General features: G+C 39.3%; 1 pseudogene; it reads right to left on the bottom strand.

Annotated features, from left to right (window-relative positions):
• Positions 1-451: 451 nt before the first annotated feature.
• LOC139738366 (steroid 17-alpha-hydroxylase/17,20 lyase-like) lies at positions 452-21,381 on the bottom strand (annotated as a pseudogene).
• Between the last annotated feature and the right edge of the window lie 1,622 nt (positions 21,382-23,003).

Genomic DNA, 23,003 nt, shown 5'->3' with positions numbered 1-23,003 from the left:
CAAATTACTATACTTTTATACTCAGTTCTACAGAAAATCTCTAGTGTTACAATGTGGTTTTTTGTATGCAAAGTACTTTACAATTTCTGCTAGAAATAAAATGTAAAAAGAAATTATTAGATTTTCTCCAATTTTGTCAATATCTAAAGCAAGCGAAGAAAGTAGATGAATAACAAGTTGTAAAACTAAAGGTATTCCATGCGATCGTATTCATATTATTTAGAATGATGTAGCAGCCTGCCAAATTGATTTGATATAATGTTACAATTATTTGTACCTGAATGTTGAGAAGTGAATAATATTTCGTTATGAAAAAATCGATTCAATTGTCAATAAGATATTTGAAAATATGACAATGAATCTAGTCATTGACATCATATGACATTAGTTGGTCGAAATGTTCTTTTTCTAACGTTTTTCGTCACGGAATATGATTATGCTCCTCGCTTGTTCATTTCCTCTTGCTGATCACAATCTCGTATGGTGTCAGCAGACGTCCAGCGACTGTTTTAGGGATGGTTTTGCAGAGGTTTTTGTTCTCTTTGCCCGGTACCTTGGAGAAGGTGTAGTTCTGGAGGAACCAGGAGAAGATGAGGAAGAGGTCGGCCTTAGCAACCGCCTCCCCGAGACAGCTACGGCGACCCGCTCCGAAGGGCATGAAGCTCGGAGGGTGCTGACGAACGGTTCCTCCATCATCTAGAAAGTGTTCTGTATTAGCAAGTATCATTCGGATAGGAATGGAAATAGCTCTTTCGTAAGTTGGAGTATATGCTAACATCATGGCATTAGCGGAATTGGTCCTATCTTTTGCCAACTTGTCTTCCTCAAGAAATGTCGCAGCGTACGGTTATCGTTATTTGCTGAATTATCAACTCAAAATACTATGTGCAATTATATTTGGGCTCCATTACCATCCCAAAAGAATCAACGCATTACACATTGATTTTTATTTGGCAAAGTCTTATTACCGAATAGATCGATCGTTTCAAATATTGTTCCAGATAATGACTCTTGTTACGAAACAAGAATAATGACTAGATTTACAAGCAGTCATTGACAGGATATGTTAAAATCAAAATGTCTATTCTTGCGAAAGAGAAGAAACTTTGGAAAAGAAAACATTAGATTCTGCAAATTTTCTCATGGTGAACATCGCGTTCCTGAATAAGCCGTAGTACTATCTCATTAACAAAAGTGTTGTTGTTTTTTGTTTTGTTTAATAACATAATACTTTAGATGAAAGAATCTTCATCAAATCATCAAATCATCAAATTCATATTTCTATGTATAGGGTACCCACGCGAGAAATCAAAAGAGTGTTTCATCAAATAAATGCACTTAGACTGATCATAAAAGAATAACAACAATAGTTTCTTTTACACCAAATTTGTAATTCCAATTCTGTTGGTAATGGTGTCTCCTACGATAAAATCTAGGAAACTAAATCAACATTTTGTATTTTTTAGGTGATACGCTTTTAGCGTATCACCTATTGTGTTTGTCAAAATCTTCCTTTCTTTCTTTTTATTCTTCTTTCTTTCTGGCACATTTTGTGTCGTGAATATCTCAACATTGACATGACGGAATAACATGACATTTTCAGTCAACATGTCTCATGACAATATCTAGCCACAATAAGGTTTTCATGACAGTAACATATCTATGACGTCATCTAGGCGCCATTTTGTGATTTTCGGACCGTGTTACATGATCGATCATAACTTCATAACTAAAGGTCATTTCTGTATCATTTTCGTTGGACATAAAGTTCAGGTCACGCTCTATCTTACTTTTTAATGCTAATTACCTAGGTCATCATTACGCGCGCATTAGCGCGCGTCAAAGTTTTTAAATGCTTAAAACAACTTCCCAATGGGAAATCTCGAAGTTTCAGACAATTTTAAGCGTTTCGCGCGTTCGCGTCCGTCCGCGCATTTCCGCGCGCAGTGCGCGTAAGCAACATGAAAATGCACATTTTTTGACAGATTTGGATTCCTGATACATTAAGTAACAATATCCATTGATTTCCGATCAATTTCGACCTATAACAAAGGAATGCGCTGGCGTCAAAGTTGAAATTTCGTGTGCGCGTCTATGTGGAAATACAGCGAAAAACATGTCTTTGTTTATTTCGCCATAGCTCTTTAAAACGTCAGGTGACCCAATGTTTTTATTGCATATTACAAAAGCATATGAATTGAAAATAACGTTTCAGGTATCAATATTTCCCTAAATACATTATGACGTCATCATATCATCATCTGAAATCAAAAAAGTGGAATTAATTTTTTTGAGGTATTGTTTCTGACATTCATTTGCTCGTATCTCTGTTGTTCAAGCTAACTATTATCCCAAATTCAGATATGTTGTACTTTGAACATTTGCCTTTTAAGTCCAAGTCATGGTTTTGAAATTTGATGACGTCATCATACCTTAAATTGTGATTAAAGGTAAAGATGCAAAATCGGACAAGTTTACGTGTTATGTCTATGGGAGGTGATTTTTTTTCTAACCATGCATTGACTTGACAACGTTTAAGCACCTTTATCTCAGCTGATTTTGCTTCATTTCCTCTGAAACTTAAGTATGTTGTAGCTGAGACAATAAGCTTCAGTAATCATGCATTTTATTTTTTGAAATCTCATCATCAGGTTGACAATTTTGCAGTTTAAAACTGAAAATGAGAATGGTATGTGGACAAAACGATTCTCGATTCATCTTTCACATACATAAGTTTACGTTCCTCATATTTTCTCGCCGAGACGTATGGCCGAGTGGATAAAGGCGACGTCTCAGAGACGTGAGGTTGCGGGTTCGAACCCCACAAGATCACGAAACAAAATACTTAGCTATTTTACTTTTTTTCTTCAATTTTGTATTACATATTCGTCCATGTAGAAATCACGTAAGTATATAAACGCACCTATACACACACACAGACACACAGACACACACCATATCCCTCTTTTTTGTGTTGGAGATCACATTGCTTCGACTGCTGCAAAATTTTGCAGGCTGACTTTGTCAAACCGATCATAGTATGTAATGACGACGACGGAGGTGTTGTACTTTGAACAATTGTCTTTCAAGACCATGTCATTGTTTTGTACTTTGATGACGTCATCACACTGAAAATTGTGATTAAAGGCAAGGTATCAAAACAAGCCGATTATAGGCTTTATGTCTACGGCACGTATTTTTTCCAAGTTGCCAGAAATGGCATAGCGACATCAGTCGTTACAAGGCCGCATTTCCGTCTAGCAATGCAATATATGTTCACGCGGCCACGATTGTTGAGTGGGCATTGCCTATTTCCCCCTGTAATATCTATACATTTCTTTTTTGCCTTACCATTTCCGGGGATGTCCCGTGGCCGAGTGGTTAGAAAAACGGTTTTGCATGCACGCTCAATATAACTTCAAGGTGCCTATATCACATTCTTTTCTTTGTCGATCACAGATGACCGACACCTGATGACCCCAAGCGTATCACCTAACTCGTCAGCGTGACGAGTTTCATATCTCGTTTTTTATTCTTCTTTCTTTCTGCCACATTTTGTGTCGTCAATATCTCAACAATGACATTACGGAATAACATAACATTTTCAGTCAACATGTCTCATAACAATATCTAGCCACAATAAGGTTTTCATGACAGTAACATATCTATGACGTCATCTAGGCGCCATTTTGTGATTTTCGGACCTTGTCACATGATCGATCATAACTTCATAACTAGATATCATTTCTGTATCATTTTTGGTGGACATAAAGTTCAGGTCAGGCTCTATCTTACGTTTTAACGCTAGTTACCAAGGTCATCATTACGCGCGCGTTTGCGCGCGTCAAAATTTTAAAAGGCTCAAAACGACTTCCCAATGGGAAATCTCGAAGTTTCAGACAATTCTAAGCGTTTCAAACATTTTCTCGCGTGCGCGTCCGTCCGCGCAATTTCGCGCGCAGAGGGCGTAACCAACATGAAAATGCAATTTTTTTGACTGATTTGGATTTCTGATACTTTGAGTAACAATATCCATTGATTTTCGATCGATTTTGACCTATAACAAAGGAATGCACTGGCGTCAAAGTTGAAATTCCGCGCGCGCGTCTTTCTGCAAATATAGTGAAAAAACATGTTTTTGTTTATGTCGCCATAGCTCTTTAAATCGTCCATTGACCCTATATTTCTATTGCATATTACAAAAGCATATGCATTAGAAATAACGTTTCAAGTACCAATATTGCCAGGAAAACTCATGACGTCATCATATCATCATCTGAAATCAAAAAAGTGGAATTAATTTTTTTGAGGTACTCTTTCTGACATTCATTTACTCGTATCTCTATTGTTTAAGCTTAATATCACCCCAAATTCAGATATGTTTTACTTTGAACATTTGCCTTTCAAGTCCATGTCATGGTTTTGAAATTTGATGACGTCATCATACTTTAAATTGTGATTAAAGGTAAAGACGCAAAATCGGACAAGTTTACGTGTTATGTCTATGGGAGGTGATTTTTTTAAAAACCATACATTGACTTGACAACGTTTAAGCACCTTTATCTCAGATGATTTTGCTTCATTTCCTCTGAAAATTAAGTATGTTGTAGCTGTGACAATAAGCTGCAGTAATCATGCATTTTATTCTTTGAAATCTCCTCATAAGGTTGACAATTTTGCAATTTAAAACTGAAAATGAGAATGGAATGCGGACGAAACGATTCCTGATTCATCTTTCACGTACATAAGTTTACGTTCCTCTAATTTTCTCGTCGAGACGTATGGCCGAGTGGTTAGAGGTGTCGTCACCGAAACGTGAGGTTGCACACGTACGGGTGCGAACCTCACAAGAGCACGAAAGAAAATAATAATTTTTTTTTTTACTTTTTTTCTTCAATGGAGTACTACACCTTCGTCCATGTAGAAGTCACGTTCGCATGTAAACACACCTATACGCACACACTCACACAGTATCCCTTTGTTTATCGTTGGAGACTGCATTGCTTCGACTGCTGCAAAATATTACAGGCTGGGCTTTTCAAGCTGATCATGATATATTGTTACAAAATGAAATTTGTTCATATCAATTCAGTAACACAATGTAGTCGTGGTTACTTTGTGCTGATTTTATACATGTAAGAAGCTATACATTGTAAAAAAGGTATTTGAATTGTTCCTTTAAGTCAGTCTTCTGTATTGATGATTATTTGTCAATTAGTGGTTTTTGTGGAGTTTCAGATAATGATAAAAAGTATGTATGATAAGTGCAGCGATACTTTCTACAGTTAGTTCAAAGTTGTGTTACAGAGGTTTGATACATACATTTAGCATTGTGTTTGTGTGTCCACGTGTGTATACAGGTTGGCCATATGGCACATTCTAGACAATAAATCTTAATTAATTAGCAAACGCGATCAGCTATGGAACTGAATATGGTACTAATGTATGATGTTCATGATTCTCATTAAACTGTGACGAGTTTAAAGAGATAGCTTAACTGTGTGTAAAAATAAAGCAATAATAAGGAAATTTTAAGGGAATTTGATAACCATGCCTATAATAATTTCATACAGGTACTAATAGCTGCCTCATATTCGTGTGATTGATCGTCATGTCAATAGCAAACTGACAACGTACGATTAATATATTATACATTAAACAACTGTCTTTCAAATCCATATCGATGTTTTCTAGTTTGATGACGTTATCATACTTTAAATTGTGATAAAAGTAAAGACACAAAATCGGACAAGTTTACGTGTTATGTCTATGGGAGGTGATTTTTTTTAAAACCATGCATTGACTTGACAACGTTTAAGCACCTCTATCTCAGCTGATTTTGCTTCATTTCCTCTGAAACTTTAGTATGTTGTAGCTGAGACAATAAGCTGCAGTAATCATGCATTTTATTCTTTGAAATCTCCTCATCAGATTGACAATTTTGCAGTTTAAAACTGAAAATGAAAATGGAATGTGGACAAAACGATTCCTCATGTATCTTTCACATACATAAGTTTACGTTCCCCATATTTTCTCGTCGAGACGTATGGCCGAGTGGCTAAAGGCGACGTCTCAGAGACGTAAGGTTGCGGGTTGGAACCCCACAAGATCACGAAACAAAATACTTAGCTATTTTACTTTTTTTTCTTCAATTTTGTATTACATATTCGTCCATGTAGAAATCACGTACGTATATAAACGCACCTATACACACACACAGACACACACACACACGCCATATCCCTCTTTTTTGTGTGTTGGAGACCACATTGCTTCGACTGCAGCACAATTTTGCAGGTTGACTTTGTCAAACCGATCATAGTATGTAATGACGACGACTGAGGTGTTGTACTTTGAACAATTGTCTTTCAAGACGATGTCATTGTTTTGTAATTTGATGACGTCATTACACTGAAAATTGTGATTAAAGGCAAGGTATCAAAACCAGCCGATTTATATAGGTTTTATGTCTGCGGGACGTATTTTTCCCAAGTTGCCAGAAATGGCATAGCGACCTCAGTCGTTACAAGGCCGCTTTTCCGTCTAGCAATGCAATAGATGTTCACACGGCCACGTTGGTTGAGTGGGCATTGATTTTCCCCCTGTTATATCTATACATTGTTTTGTTTTTGTCTTACCATTTCCGTGGATGACCCGTGGCCGAGTGGTTACAGAAACGGTTTCGCATGTACGCTCAATATAACTTCAAGGTGCCTATATCACATTCTTTTCTTTGTCGATCACAGATGACTGTCATCTGATGACCACAGGCGTATCACCTAACTCGTCCTCAATGTGACGAGTTTTCATGTCTCGTCTTTGATTATATTTTACCTCGAGAAGCATCAATGAGATCACTGCTTGCAATGACAGGACATTAATAAACGCAACAAAATACGACAAATCTAACAATGTTTGCTTGTTTGCATTAATCGTCTTACTCAATAAAGTCAAACGACGTACAAATCTCTCTTGGTTTAACCTAAATAATTTTTTTCTTTCAGCTTGGTAGATTTGCATGCTGTTGTGTCAACGATGGTTTGTTGTTGTTTTGTTTATGTCTTTGTGTGTGTGTGTGTGTGTGTGTGTGTGTTTGTTTGTTTGTTTGTTTTTAGGGGGCTCTTTTCACCTGGCTTGAACGATTCCGGATCACTCCATTCGTTGGGGTCAAAGTGCATGGAGTGGATGTTGAGCATGACGGTGGTTCCTTTTGGTATGGAGTAGCCACCTGCAGGGGAAATGGGGAGTGTGTCATTTCAATCATAAATGTGATTCACTGTTAAGCGAAGCTGGGCTTCAAGAAAGACCCGATGGGAGCAGCACACATAATTACATGATTGAACTCTTTACATCAATAGATTTGCCATCCTCAACAGCTGTATATCCAGTAAAACGGCAAAGAGTAAAATAGAACATGTCAGATTTTTCAGTAAACTCAGTAAAGACTTTCGTAATCGTTGATGTTTTAACAAGTCATATGAGCTATATAGAGAAATACATTCACAAATATCATGTTCATGGATATGAATTAAGGTCATTCGTAAATGCATTTGCACTATTCTATAAGCAATCAGCATAGCTTGCTGAATAATGAACTTTGTCTTCATCCAAGTCCTAATCGCTTGTCTTTCGTTGATAACTCGAAATCTTTCTTGAGGTTCTGCGTGATTGTGAGTGAACTTACGGAGTGTAGTATCGCGAGTGGTAGAATGAGGCAGGGCCGTTGGCACAATAGTGCTGTACCGCATCACTTCGTACAGTGTGGCCTCGGTGTACGGCAGCGTCCCGCGGTCCTCTATGGTTGGCACACGATCACGGCCGACCACGGAGTCGATCTCCGACTGGATTTTCTTCTGCACTTCCGGTGTCTCGGCAAGGCAGGCAAAAGCCCAATACAGTGTGTCGATAGTGGTCTGAGTACCAGCTGGATTTGAGGGAATAGATGCGGGAGTGGTGTATCGAAATGGCCAATGTGAAACTATTATTCATAACGCTCGGTTCAGAAAATCGTGTCAAATGAAAGACATCTTTCATCATAGTATTACCACTTACACTAAACTCTATATCTCACACAAAGTAGAGCTGAAACAACAGTAGCAGATGAGTGAGGGGAAAACAAACACTTGCATATTAATTATATGTATACACACAAAAACCCAAAGACAACCTGTCATCATCATCACCGTCATCGCCATCATTATCGTCGTCGTTATCCTCGGTGGTGTTGGGCAGTCAATTCCCTTCATGGTTTTCGTCCTAACCGTCAATGTGAGTGATATTAAACACTCTTGTCTTTTTGCATTGTTTCTTTCAATGCCTCGCGGGGTCTCACACGCGGATTCTTCCCAGCAGCTAATAGGAAATTCAGTATCCTCTACAGCGAGCGGGTCTCTTCTCTCTTAGCTACAGCTGTAGTCTCACCTCCTCTGGCAGCTAGCCCGTTTCCGAGGTAAGAACTTGTCCATCTTCAAACTTCCTTATTTGGAGTCTGAGTTGGTGGATGTCGAATAGTTCTTCGTCAATCGATGACGACTATGGTGTTGTTTTTTAATTCTTGAATCAAATATCTTGTTATACTTATACTTCTTATACTTCATATCAATCATACAGTTGTTTTGTATAAGTCTTGTTTACCAATGCCTCCTGAAATTTTCTCCATTTGATGATAGTGTAATAATTGCTAAAATGTTGCAATGGAACTTGGGTATGAAAAGAAAGACAGCTGAGTGAGCAGGTTCACACCCCCCCCCCCCCCCTCCACCCTCACCCCTTGGAGGATTCTCCGTCGTCCTTATCTATAAGAAAACCTGTCACAAACATGTCACACAGAAATATGGATTGGGTACAAAATAGTGTGAGAAGTCAGAAAACAAGTGTCCATATTGAAACATTCGACAACTTTATGCATGCTTATTTCATTCCAGGAAGAATTGAGTTTAATTAATTACCAGAAAATATATCGATGATTGTCATCAAGATGTGAGCATCGGAAAGCTTGTCCACATTTTCACCTTCCCTTTTAGCATCCTCCTGGGTCTTTAGCATCATGCTGTAGAAATCATTGATGTTTTCTGAAAGGAAATAAGAGGAGAGAGAGAGGGAGAGAAATTGACAAACAGAAAACCGGATGCAGTTTATCCAGTTTTTAAACGATTCAAAGGAAATTTCGCACACATTTGACTCGATGTAGAATTATGGCCCTGAAATCAGCAATAAATTGTACTCATTATTTTACAGTACAAGAATAAAGTTATTGTTTATCATTCTCGGCAATGTACAAGCACAGAAGAGTTAGGAGGGGGTACTAATCCCCCTCAGTGATATTTTCTGGTTCATTTTGTTCTTGCTGATGATTATCTTGAAGCCTTCTAAACATAGATGCGCGTTGTGAACCATAGAACCAAACAGGTTTAATGGTACTATTTTTCTCTTTGGACAGTAGGCCTACGCCATGGTTAGAAAGATCCTTTTGTCATTATCTATTTTTTTTTTTTTTAACCATGAACCCGCCTGAGCAGCGTAACATTTATTCATTATCTGAATTCACAGTTACACCACCCGTATTCACAAGTAAACACAGAGTGCTAAATACACAGGAAGAAGACGATCGATTGCATGGTTCTCATCCGATACGCAGTATCTGTTCAATGATTATTCAATCATGTTTGTCGTAAAGACTTTACATTCTTTTATATTAAGACGTCTTCTGTCAATCTACGAGTACACAGTGAATGAAAGAGGCAGGATTAGCACGTATACCTGGATCGTATTTCTTTTCCCGGTGCTCGGCCAACTCGGAGTTGATCATATCCTTGAAGGCTTCAGTGACTTTTTTGATAAGGCGTGGACCCGAGGTTGGTATATACCTCGCCCACCTGAAGAAGTCAGCAGCAAGACCCAGCCCGACACTCGCATTCGCCTCGTCGTTCATTTTCAGCCACGCCTTGACTTTCGGCTCGTGAAGCTCATAGCTACCATGAAGTTCAACAGTTGAAAGTGTAAGTAAATACGGTGTACGCTCATGTCTTTCAAGAGATGAATCAATTCTAAACTATAACGATGTTAATATGCCTTCAAAGAGAGAACGCGTAATTTTAGCAATGGATAGCTATACAAGTAGAAAGAGTTTCATTGCATCAACATATCGAATTCAGAGTTCTTATATACTTAATTTAATATTCATACTGAATTGAATGATATTATGATTTGCGATTATCTTAAATGCCAGTTGGGATCAATTACGAGTAATTATTCTATCTAAATATTTAGGGAAAGACGTAGTCATAAAAACATTTAGGTCCAATTCACAGACTTCAAAATTTCGAGGATTAAAATCTTCGTAATCAAGATCAAGCTATCCTGATACAAATTGATTAATGGGAACAAGAGTCGGAATATCCAAATAAATCCAAAACTGTGGAATATATCATGAGATCAACTGCCTGTATCGAGAACGGAATTGAAAATGTTTCTCTAATTTGGAAAAAATAAATAAATCAAAGTTTACAAACCATATATATATATATATATATATGCCAAGAACAGGTCTGAAGAAAATTGTTCCCGTATGGAGAAAAGCAGAAGATTGGTGAACTTTTATGTACAAACCAAGTTTAAAGCTTCTCAAGACCTACTTCACGTATATAAAACAATGCATTTTTATATGGAAATTTTTACAATTCAGAAATTTTTAATGTATTCATTTTCTTCAGATATCACTGTAGTTTTTAACTCAAAGCAACCCAGTAGTAGCAACGCAGTATCAATATTGAATTTAATTGAATTGAATTACTTTGTGTGAATTAATTGCCTAAAATACGTTTCTATGTGCTAAGAGATATATAACATACTTCAGATCTTTTACCTCTGCGGGAAAGAACGCAATGTCTTACAGTGTGTTCACAATGTGTTCACATAGTCAACTATGCAAAGAACTAGTCACACTGTGGTGGGTTTTTTTTTTTTTTTTTTTTTTTTTTTTTTACAGAGTTCACGTCGTAATGTCCTGTTTCACACTGTGAACTGATGATTCACAATGTGTTCACAATGTTAAAGCGCTCGAATCCGACAGTGTGAAGAAATTCCACAATGTGTTAAAATGTGTCACACTTTGTTTCACACTGTGTTCTTTCTAGCAGGGACGGCAAGAGATAATGGAAATCGGAGCTCTTATGTAATAAGGCAAATTTTCAACTGATATGATTTGACACTAAAGTTTGTGATTAGTAAATAAACGAACTTGAACGCGGCTGCGGAGCTCAGCCATGTAGGGAAACAAAAATACTTTCACTGTAAGTCAATACCTCTTCCCAAAGCACATCTGTGTGAGGACATTGTACATCAGAAGGGTTAAGAGAAGTCTTGGGTCGATCGGTTTTCCCTCATTCTCAGCTAACTCCTTCTCCAGTTTTGGGTAGACACTGGTTATTAGTTTTTGCAAAGGCTTGCCCGTTGCAAAGTGCCTGGAAATGAAGAAAGATGTATACGAATCAGTCCTTCTGTTTAAGGTTACAGTCAAAATGAGTGAATGATTACAAAAGAATTATAAATAAATTCAAACGGACGACAGAAACCAGCAATTATTTCAGGAATTTAACACAATTCATACTGTCGTCTTCTTTGGAGTTTCGCTACAACATTTTCGGTTGTTTAATCACTTTGCGGTAATTGATTCTCTGCACATCTCAGTAAAATTCCAGCTTTGTTAATATATCTGCTGTGTTTTATGTTGTTTAACTGTATACAAATCGCACCTTATTTCAAAAGAATGGGAAAGGTTTCTTTAACATTTAGAAGGACTGCATTTTGATTCATCATAGATTCAGAGAACGAGGGGAAAGAAATGAAGGATAGTTGAACTGTAGTCTTTCCTGAAGGAGTTTCGAGCAGAATATGGGCAGAATCCCCCCTCTCTTCTTGCACATATCACAACTGTAGTGAAAGAGATTGCGTGGTTTCCTTACATTCAAAACAGGATGATATCAATGTACCTACTTTAATAAACTCTCAACACGGGTCTCTATGAATAGAACTGAATTATTTCAAAGACAGATTACATAATTCTTGTGAAGTGTGACGGAATGACGCCAACATCTCCCTTCCCTATTACCTGCTAAAGTCCGTGAACATTACTCTTGTCTTGTTCTTCTCCTACCAAGTCGTAACTTTACGTTCTCTGTTTTTGTGGTTATAATAATCGTCTGATGTAAAGCAGTTCCGTTATAAAATTGAAGTCTAAGAATAGCTTAAACTTCTTGTGCCATATATTATGGTGGTTTTTATTTCCTGGAGAATATGAAAATTGTTTTCAGCTTCGAGAAAGATGAACAAGAAGACAGGCTGATAATCCGTGGCAATTTCCATTGGTTGCCGGCTGCAGATGATTACTTCAGATGTTAGGTTAATGCTATAACATGATGTGTGTGATCATGATTGTATACCAAACTTATTCCAAAATATTTCCCATGATCAATGGACCTTGGTAGTGGCGGCTCACCAAGATCAAGGTCTACAAAAGGGACATGGGAATGACTGTGATAGTGATGTAGAAAGCCAATAGGCGTACTTACCTGAGAGCTGAATGACCAAGCTTCCGATGGAGTTTCCACGTGTCGGAGTAAGGACTTATTGCGATATCCTTAAACCCATCGCTGAACACCTCGGCTGCCCATAGAAAGGATACGAAGTACGTTAAACTCATTATGATACATTCATGGTTTAAACAATTGATTAAGATGTAAAGACGCGTGATCTTCCAACCGTAGGCTATAAGTAGTGATGATTGTGATTCTTAACTACCTATAACATGTATAAGTTATAATATTATGCGTTCAAATTTAGGACACAACTACAACACAACAACCCTCTGTACAACAAACATTAAACCACCATAGAATTCTCTTGTTTTTATGTTAAAATGTTATTGTGATTCTGACATCAAAGGACTTAACCACAACATGGCGGGGCGGTGCAAGTATTAAGGTACACCGGACCATAACTTTCACACAGACAACACTACAAGACCACACTTAGCACCAACACAGTAAGTTCTGTTTTGAGATTGTATTTAGTAATAGCATGCTGATTTGTTTTTTGTTATAAAATGAATTGAGGTATGTCTTATGTTGAGTATATTTTGAAATGTATAGTATATGAGGCTAGTTAAGTTTAGTATGATTTTATACCTAGATTGATTGTATTTATACGTTGTTGTCATTGACTGTGTAGATCCTGAAGAAGGGCTTTTCGCCCGAAAGCTCGATGATTAAAGGGGTGCTACCCAACCATGCCAACACCAGCCACGTCTATATGTGCAAGATTTGCTGTCAATATATATATATATATATATATATATATATGGTAAACATATCCCCTCCACACACACACACACACACACACACACACACACATACACACATTACTCATGGGCGTCACCAGGGGGGGGTGCGTTGGGTGCGAACGCACCCCCCTTCAGACCCTTAAAAAAAAAAAAAAAAAAAAAAAAAAAAAACGTCAGTCTGCGAGCGACCTCAACGCCGGACACTAAATGATTATTATTTTTTATTTATTTATCTTTTTTTTTTGATATTTTGCATCGGGGACAAAAACAAAAACAAAAAAAGAAAAAATCGTGGGCAAAAGCAATTCGCACCCCTGGTTCTGGCAGCGCTGATTTTATACATAATTATCTAATAGTGCAAGTGTATTCTATACAGTGTTGACTATATACATAGATTTTGGACATCCTTCCCATACTTGGTCACTTCGACGCCACCTCGCTGGTCATACCTCCCCCAGTCATGAACATAAACCGACACCCTTGACTACCAGTGGCGGATCCAGGGGAGGGGCGCACCGGGCGTCCCCCCCCCCCCCCCGCCCCCTCTTAATTTCCAAAGCGAAAAAGTATAGCTACAAACGGCAGTTTTTGGACTGTAAAATGTCAAAAATTTTCAAGCTCGCTCGCTGGCATTTAGTCGTAATGCCATTCTCCTGAAGTTGCTGCCAGTAATTGCCGGCAGTTCCACCCGGTGCGCCCCCCCCCCCTTACTGCAAAAAATATAGCTACAAACGGCAGTTTTGGGACTGTAAAATGTCACATTATTTTCAAGGTCACTCGCTCCGCTCGCTCGCATTTAAATTCTCCTAATATTGCTGCCAGTAATTGCCAGCAGTTGCGCCCGGTGCGCCCCTCAATTTCGAAAGCAAAAAAAGATATAGCATCAAACGGCAGTTTTGGGACTGTAAAATGTCAAAATTTTCAAGCTCGCTCGCATTTAATCTTTATGCAATTTCCCTGATGTTACTGCCAGTAATCGTCCAGTTGCGCCCGGTGCGCCCCCTCCCCCCCCCTTAATTTCCAAAGCGAAAAAATATGGCTGAGAACGGCAGTTTTTGGACTGTAAAATGTAAATTTTTCAAGCTCGCTCTCTTCGCTCGCTCGCATTTAATCTTTATGCAATTCCCCTGATGTTACTGCCAGTAAATGTCTGCAGTTGCGCCCGGTGCGGCCCCCTTAATTTCCGAAGCGAAAAAATATAGCTACAAACGGCAGTTTTTCTACTGTAAAATGTCAAAATTTTTAAGCTCGCTCTCTTCGCTCGCTCGCATTGAATCGTTATGCAATTCACCTGATGTTGCTGCCAGCAGGCGCGCCGGAAGCAGTTTTGGATTGGGGGGGCAAACATTGGAGGGGGCTCAAGATTAGACCATGCATATGTTACACAATATACACATACACACACACACACACACACACACACGCACACACATCTATTATATATATATATATATGTAAAGTGGCGTACGGTGGGTCGACTCATGGGGGAACCATAAAGTAATTTTGACGGTCTGTATGCTTGTGCGTGTGTGCGTGAGCAATAATGGGACTACAATACATGACGGAATGTGATACATTCAACAACGCAGTCATTGAGGAACATTGTAAGTTTTCCTTACATGGATTATGGAATGACGGTGTGAAACGATCGACAAATTATATACTGTCAGCAACATAAGGTGAATGGCATAACAATAAAATGCGAGCGAGCGAAGCGAGAGAGCTTGAAAATTTTGATATCCTATTTACAGTTCCAAAACTGGAGTTTTAATTGTAGCTACATATTTCGCTTTGAAATAAATGGGGGGCGCATCGGGCGCAACTGCTGGCAATTATTGGCAGCAACATTAGGAGAATGGCATAACGATTCAATGCGAGCGAGCAAAGCGAGCGAGCTTGAGAATTTTGACATTTTACAGTCCCAAAACTCCCGTTGTAGCTATATCTTTCGCTTTGGAAATTAAGGGGGGGGGGGGGGGGCATCGGACGCAACTGCTGGCAATTACTGGCAGCAACATTAGGAGAGTGGCATAACGATTCAATGCGAGTGAGCGAAGCGAGCGAGCTTGAAAATTTTGACATTACCAGTCCCAAAACTCCCGTTTCTAGCCATATTTATCTTTCGCTTTGGAAATTAAGGGGTGGGGGCATCGGGCGCAACTACTGGCAATTACTGTCAGCAACATTAGGAGAATGGCATAACGATCAATGCGAGCGAGCGAAGCGAGCGAGCTTGAAAATTTTGACATTCTAGAGTCCAACAACTGCCGTCGTAGTTTTTCGCTTTAGAAATTAAGGGGGAGGCGCACCGGGCTCAACTGCTGGATGCGAGCGAGCGAAGCGAGCGAGCTTGAAAATTTTGACATTTTACAGTCCAAAAGCTGCCGTTTGTAGCCATATTTTTTCCCTTTTATTCATATATATACATATTTATTTTATTTTCTTTGTTTATTCATTTATTTTTATTATCATTATTATTATTTTTTTTTTTGGGGGGGGGGCTTTTTGGTGGGGCAAAATGCGTTTTGCCCCCCCACTTTTTGGATTGGGGGGCGGCCCGCCCCCCCCTGCCCCCCCCCCCCCCCCCACTTCCGGCGCCTATGGCTGCCAGTAATTGCCAGCAGTTGCGCCCGGTGGCATGCGCTTCCCCCCCCTTAATTTCCAAAGCGGAAAAATAAGGCTAAGAACGGCAGTTTTTGGACTGTAAAATGTAAAATTTTCAAGCTCGCTCGCATTTAATCGTTATGCAATTCACTTGATGTTGCTGCCAGTAATTGTCTGCAGTTGCGCCCGGTGCGCCAACCCCTTAATTTCCAAAGCGAAATATAGCTACAAACGGCAGTTTTTCTACTGTAAAATATCAAAATTTTCAAGCTCGCTCTCTTCCCTCGCTCGCATTTAATCTTTATGCAATTCCCTGATGTTACTGTCAGTAATGTCTGCAGTTGCGCCCGTCGACCCCTCCCTTAATTTCCAAAGCGAAAAAATGTAGCTACAAACGGCAGTTTTTCTACTGTAAAATGTCAAAATTTTCAAGCTCGCTCTCTTCGCTCGCTCGCATTGAATCGATATGCAATTCACCTGATGTTGCTGCCAGTAATTGCCAGCAGTTGCGCCCGGTGCATGCGCTCCACCCCCCCTTAATTTCCAAGCGAAAAAATGTGGCTAAGAACGGCAGTTTTTGGACTGTAAAATGTAAAATTTTCAAGCTCGCTCGCATTTAATCGTTATGCAATTCCCCTGATGTTGCTGCCAGTAATTGCCAGCAGTTCCGCCCGGTGCGCCCCCTCCCTTAATTTCCAAGGCGAAAAAATATGGCTAAGACGGCAGTTTTTGAACTGTAAAATGTAAATTTTCAAGCTCGCTCTCTTCGCCTGCTCGCATTTAATCTTTATGCAATTCCCCCTGTGTTGCTGCCAGTAATTGTCTGCAGTTGCGCCCGTGAGCTCCCCCCCACCCCCTTAATTTCCAAGCGAAAAAAATATAGCTACAAACGGCAGTTTTTCTACTGTAAAATGTCAAAATTTTCAAGCTCGCTCTCTTCGCTCGCTCGCATTGAATCGTCATGCAATTCACCTGATGTTGCTGCCAGTAATTGCAGCAGTTGCGCCCGGTGGCATGCGCTCCACCCCCCCCTTAATTCCAAAGCGAAAAAATATGGCTAAGAACGGCAGTTTTTGGACTGTAAAATGTAAAATTTTCAAGCTCGCTCGCATTTAATCGTTATGCAATTCACCTGATGTTGCTGCCAGTAATTGTCAGCAGTTCCTTCCGGTTGCGCCCCCCCCCCTAATTTCCAAAGCGAAAAAATATGGCTAAGAACGGCAGTTTTTGGAATGCAAAATGTAAATTTTCAAGCTTGCTCTCTTCGCTCGCTCGCATTTAATCGTTATGCAATTCACCTGATGTTACTGCCAGTAATTGCCGGCAATTCCGCCCGGTGCGCCCCCCTCCCTTGATTTCCAAAGCGAAAAATATGGCTAAGAACGGCAGCTTTTGGACTGTAAAATGTCAAATTTTCAAGCTCGCTCGCATTGAATCGTTATGCAATTCACCTGATGTTGCTGCCAGTAATTGCCAGCAGTTCCGCCGGTGCCCCCCCCCCCCCTCCCTTTATTTCCAAAGCGAAAAAAATATAGCAACAATAGACAGGGTTTTTTTTTTACTGTAAAATGTCAAAATATTCAAGCTCGCTCGCTCCGCTCGCTCGCATTTAATTGTTATGCTTTCTCCTGATGTTGCTGCCAGTAATTGCCGGCAGCTGCGCCCGGTGCGCCCTCCCCCCCCCCCCTATTCCAAAGCGAAAAAAATATAGCTCCAAATTGTAGTTTGTTTTTTTTTACTGTAAAAGATGAAATCCTAGCGACGCCGGTGCCCTTTCCCCGCTTGGTTTCCCTCAACAACAGTAAAAGTCTAGGATTGAGAGCTTCCTATATTCCAAATGTCTGTCCAAAAAAAAAAAAAATGTCGTTACATTAGGGTCAAAACGCACCCCCCTCGAAAAAAAGCTGGTGACAGCCCCTGTTACTATAGTGACAATGGAAACACAATGGCAAGGAAAATCAAGCCCATTTCCCCCAACTGCACAACCAAATATTTCATGTATATTAATTGCCGTCGTCAAATTCACTTCAGCGTTGTAAACCGACAAAGAATCTTTCCTTCATCATAGTTTCATAATCCTAAACAAATATATTCTTACATGTCTTGTAACAATCATCTTTTTTCTCGACGTACATGAGTAAAAGTCTGGCCGTCCAGCGAACTCCACACTTTGTTTTTACGACAGCCTCTTTGATAACGTCTTTGCGATTTAAGACCACCATCCATCTCTCCCCAATTTTCAGCCCGAAGATGTCGCCGTACTTCTTCGCCCAGTTGCCGAAAACCATTTCAGGACTGTCGTTCATATCTGAAGTAAAAAAAAAAAAAAATGCAGAAAACACATCAATGACTAGGTCCTTTTGTGTCTCTAGGCAGGAAAAAATACTGTCGAAATAGTATCATATCACTCCAGCGTAACACTGTTTAGTGTGTGCGTGTGTGATTGATGATGTTTTTTTTCCAGATTTATATGATACCAGCATAGTTTTATGTCAACCATCAGATGTTTATGATACTGATGAGTGAAGCTGACAACATACGAAGCCTTCGTATGAAATGAGACTGTTTAATGCTTATCACAGATGAACGATATCACTTTAATGTTATACGAATGGATTAGAAGACCACGGAGGCACAGACAGATTTCAGCAAATTTTACTCTGGGTCTAGTACTATTTTCGAATTAAATGAAAACTGTAATTTCCTCTGCATGAAATCTACGAGTCAAATAGTTGAAAGACACCTATACGAATGTAACCACGGTAATATATAAGGCACAGTGTGCAAGTATACTCTCAGGAGGTTCTGTACAGTACAGGAAGAAGAAGAAGTAAAAAGCTCGACTTATAAGCTTTGGTTAGGGCCATGCACCATTATATAGATGATGACTGGCGGGGGAGGGAACATACCGAATGTTCCACCCGAAGGGTTTGAAATGCTATTGAGGGACTTATAGCCTCCCGAAATAGCATTTCAAACCCTGAGGGTGGAACGTTTGGTACACGTTCCCGACAACAAAAGTCATCATCTGTTATATTATATGGGTTAGTCAAATACGTCAACGTCAACCACAAAGATCGTAGAGATTCAGTGTACAGTACGAACTTTGCAGCCATGGCCACCATGTACCAGCATAGCATGCATGTGCAGCTAGCACTACGCCCTACATAGCTCGCTCGCGCAGAGCCGAATCCACTGTGCGCGCGCGGTCCTATCGGCCTTCTGTCATTTGTGACGTGGAAATGTTTTCCCATGGGAGAACATTACCAAGAATGTTCGCCCATGGGAGAACATAACGAATGTACCTCCATCACGTGACTCTGTTTAGCCAATCACTAACCGGTATTTGACTAACCCATTTAATATAAATGTATGTCGGACCACCATCATTCAAAAAAAAAAAGATAAGAAAAGATAAGATAAAATAAGAAAGAAATATATTATCAAAAATATTGTCACGATTGTAAGTGCGAATACCGCTTTCATGTGTTTTTTTTTTCATCTATAGAAAAGATAGATACAATTGTTACGTGGTGGGGATAAATCCAAATTCAATCTGAATATTATTTGGAATCAATTACGTAAACATAAGTAGCAACTACGTCAGCCAAGCCTCAGACAACCCAGGAGACATTCATATAGTTGTCATGAAGAGATTTATTTGCATATTTGGCTGGCCGTTACCAAGGTTACTCTGAGATGTAAGTATAGGATTATTATAATTACATAACATAAGTGAAAGCTTCCTTTTGGGGACAGCTTGCGAGATGTGCGTGCATGCGTTCATCCGTGTGTGTATGCTAACAAGGGTTGGGTAAAGTGTAGAGTGGTAAAGTAAAGTTAGTGAGGAAAATAAAGCGGAAAAGGGAAAGACCGAAGGTAAAAAGGTAGCAGAACCTACGCCATGAAGAGGAAATCTTGGACAATAACTTCATCGCTGCGAGCCATTAACTATATATAAGCAAACTTGACGAACTATTTTGGTATATTGGTTTCATGGCCATCTTAGTGTACTATTATGTTGTGGTGAGTTGTTGATTACGATGTCGTTACCTCACTATTCTCTATGTAAAATAGTTGAGTGATGCTTAACCCATTTTTACCGCCAGAAAGGAATCAATCGTTGTCATGTTACAAATAACAATTATACTCATGTGATAATAGTGAGAGAAATAAGAGCCATTTATATTCTTCAATAGATATTCGTGTAAGAATGAATAGGATCGAGTACCTGCATTTAGATTTTAAGGAAACAAAATATCTTAATGGGATGTTGAAAAAAAATTGTGTGTCAGTTCATGACCTTGGCCTACGTAGCTGTTATAACTTTGTAAGCAATGACTCGATACTCCATCCATCTCCATCCATCGCTAAAATCCACTAAAATGCCGCCATAATTATTATCAAGTATAATCTCGCCATGTAAGTTTGAGATAGAATTCAACGGTATTTTTAGAAGTCGCACAGAACATTCCACCTTTGCTTCGATCTTTGATCCGTATAATAACTGCGTACTTTTTGCAAGTGGGATTGTAATGGAATTAATACACTGCTATATTTCTGAAATATGTGAGGCTCCTATGTCATCAGTACTGTTCAGTGTAATTTGTTTTAAGATTTTAAGATTTTTTTTCTCTGCTCAAAGACCACAATAAATTCCACAAATCTATGCATGAAGCTGTCGATTTATGTACTACATGATGTGAAATTATGAAAATCGTCTGGAATGCCTCTTTAAGCCCTGTAGCAGTGTTTTAACCTTGTACAAGTACTTGGGTAGGAACTTTCCTCTCTAAATGCTTTCAAATGAAGATACTGGTTTTTTTTCAGAATATCACGAGGATCCTTAAACCCCGAAGAGGATAAACGTCATATCTAATTACATTCTAATATATTCGCAATTTAGGCATACTTAGGCATAACGAACTAGCATTGATTCTTACATCATATCTAGTTTTTGCCCTCCTGATTTCCAACTACCATATTTTTATATCCCCTTCAATAACCTTCTTAACGTAAGAATGTTTTTTATTATGCAATTCTAGCTGTTGCTGAGATGAAAGTTACTATGGCAGGATTGTGGTTTAATCATGTAAATTGTGTTCGACAATGGTTAAGCAGAACCTAGAAGTAGGGTTTGGTTGATGGATTTAATGATAGAATTTGTGTATGTTGAATACTCAGTGTAAGACAAGATTGTAAGAGAAGCATGTTCCTATAGGAAAAGTGTCCAAACACAGTGGCTGGGCATGTAAGGAAAGCTTACCAAAGATGCTTCCTACGAACGGCAGACCCCGCGGCCCGGGAGGGAATCCGCTCGGCCTTAAGACGCTCCAGATTGCCATCGAAGTCAGGATGACTACAAGAGCGGCAGTGATGGTCAACGCATTGACCTGTCCGAAACTGGACTCCGAGATCGCTCCGAACATATCGATCATGATGGCTTAGATCAGGAAGGTGTAGCTGCAACTGGAGAATCAAATGCAGGATTTGGCTCCACCAAAAATCGCTACCGTAATACGAGTCCAAGTGAGGCGCCACTAGACTTGAGGGGCTGTTACCACTGCAGTAAGCACAGTTCCACGCAGTAAACGGAGACGTGGATAAGTAGAGCGCGCTGTCTTCTATCTTGTGTTTATCCGATGTGCATACACAGGCCGAACTCGTAACCTGTGGGATCTACATACTTGTATTCCATAGACATCATGACAAAGCAAATTACTCTTGCGTAACAAGTGTTCTATTCAAAGGCAGCCAGCTCTATCTGTATGTTACGATGTTCGCACTTGCCTGGTTCCTAGTCATTATGTGGGTCGTGAAACTAGAGAATGATGGGGGGGGGGGGGTGGGTGGGGGTTAGGGAGCACAGAACTAGATTTCGGGAGTTGGTGCAGACCTTTCCGACGGCTGTTTGCTACAAAACATGGGAAATAAAATATTTTTGCTACAAGAAATCAAGAAATTGTCCATTATTTCTGAGAGTCTTAAACAACTTGGTATGGACCAAGAGAGGCAGCACATTTTACCAGTAACGGTTTAGTTGTCTGTGGCGCGCATTTATGTTTTGTGTTTATGATTACTCTGAAACATTCACTATCGTAAAGCTCTAATGTTATTCATTCAACCTCCGTTAAACTTGGCAAGCATAACATCCATGTCCCGGCACTTTAACTACCGGGAAGAGGGAGACGGCCTTTGTGTTTATGACATGTGCAAATAGACAAAATATTGGGTATTATGATATCATTTTGCTATTTTTACCAAACATGCAGTTCTGTAACATTTGATATGACTATGTAATGAATGATCTAGCTGATGATAATCAATATCTCACTATTTTCCTCTGATATTGGACAAAATGCTGACGAAACGCTTTTTTTTGCGCTATAAAAGTGTAAAGCATGATGTTACTCCTATATAGAAATTGATAACTTCAAAATAATTATGAGTAGGATGTATTCAGATTTGAGACGGGGGCATAAAGACCGGAAATTCCAACAAAGTATTTTCAAACTACACTTTTAGGGCAAACTATACGGTGCACTTGAGTGAAACATAAAGAACTTGATACACTGCTTATCTTCAGGCAGCCACGGTCATCTTTAATCACATGAACAATGATTGATAATGACAGAGTAAAGAAAACTTATATTTAAAGGGACATTCCAGACGAGTTTCATAAATTCACATCATGTAGTACATAAATCGACAACTCCTTGCATAGATTTGTGGCATTTATTGTGGTTCTTGAGCAGAGAAACAATACTTTGAAAAACGTTAAATAAATTACACCGAACAAGGATGATGACATAGAGGCTCACATATTTCAGAAATGTATCAGTGTAATTCAATTGCAATACCGCCTGCTTGGGAGTTCACCTGTGTATAATCTATGCATGCCTTCCTCTTTTGTTCTGCTTCCTTGAGCTCCAACTCCTGCATTCTTATGGTGACTCTGCCATGTCATCATCCTTGTTCATTGCAATTTGTTCTAAATTTTGAAAACATTCTTATTCTTCATCCCAATTGTCACAAATTCTGAAACTCTGTCCTCAGTATA

This window comes from Diadema antillarum, unplaced genomic scaffold (genome assembly GCF_040938485.1).
Source record: "Diadema antillarum isolate AM-2024a unplaced genomic scaffold, OU_Dant_1.0 seq00000738_RagTag, whole genome shotgun sequence".
NCBI lineage: Eukaryota > Metazoa > Echinodermata > Echinoidea > Diadematoida > Diadematidae > Diadema > Diadema antillarum.
This window is presented reverse-complemented; position numbering and strand designations above follow the sequence as displayed.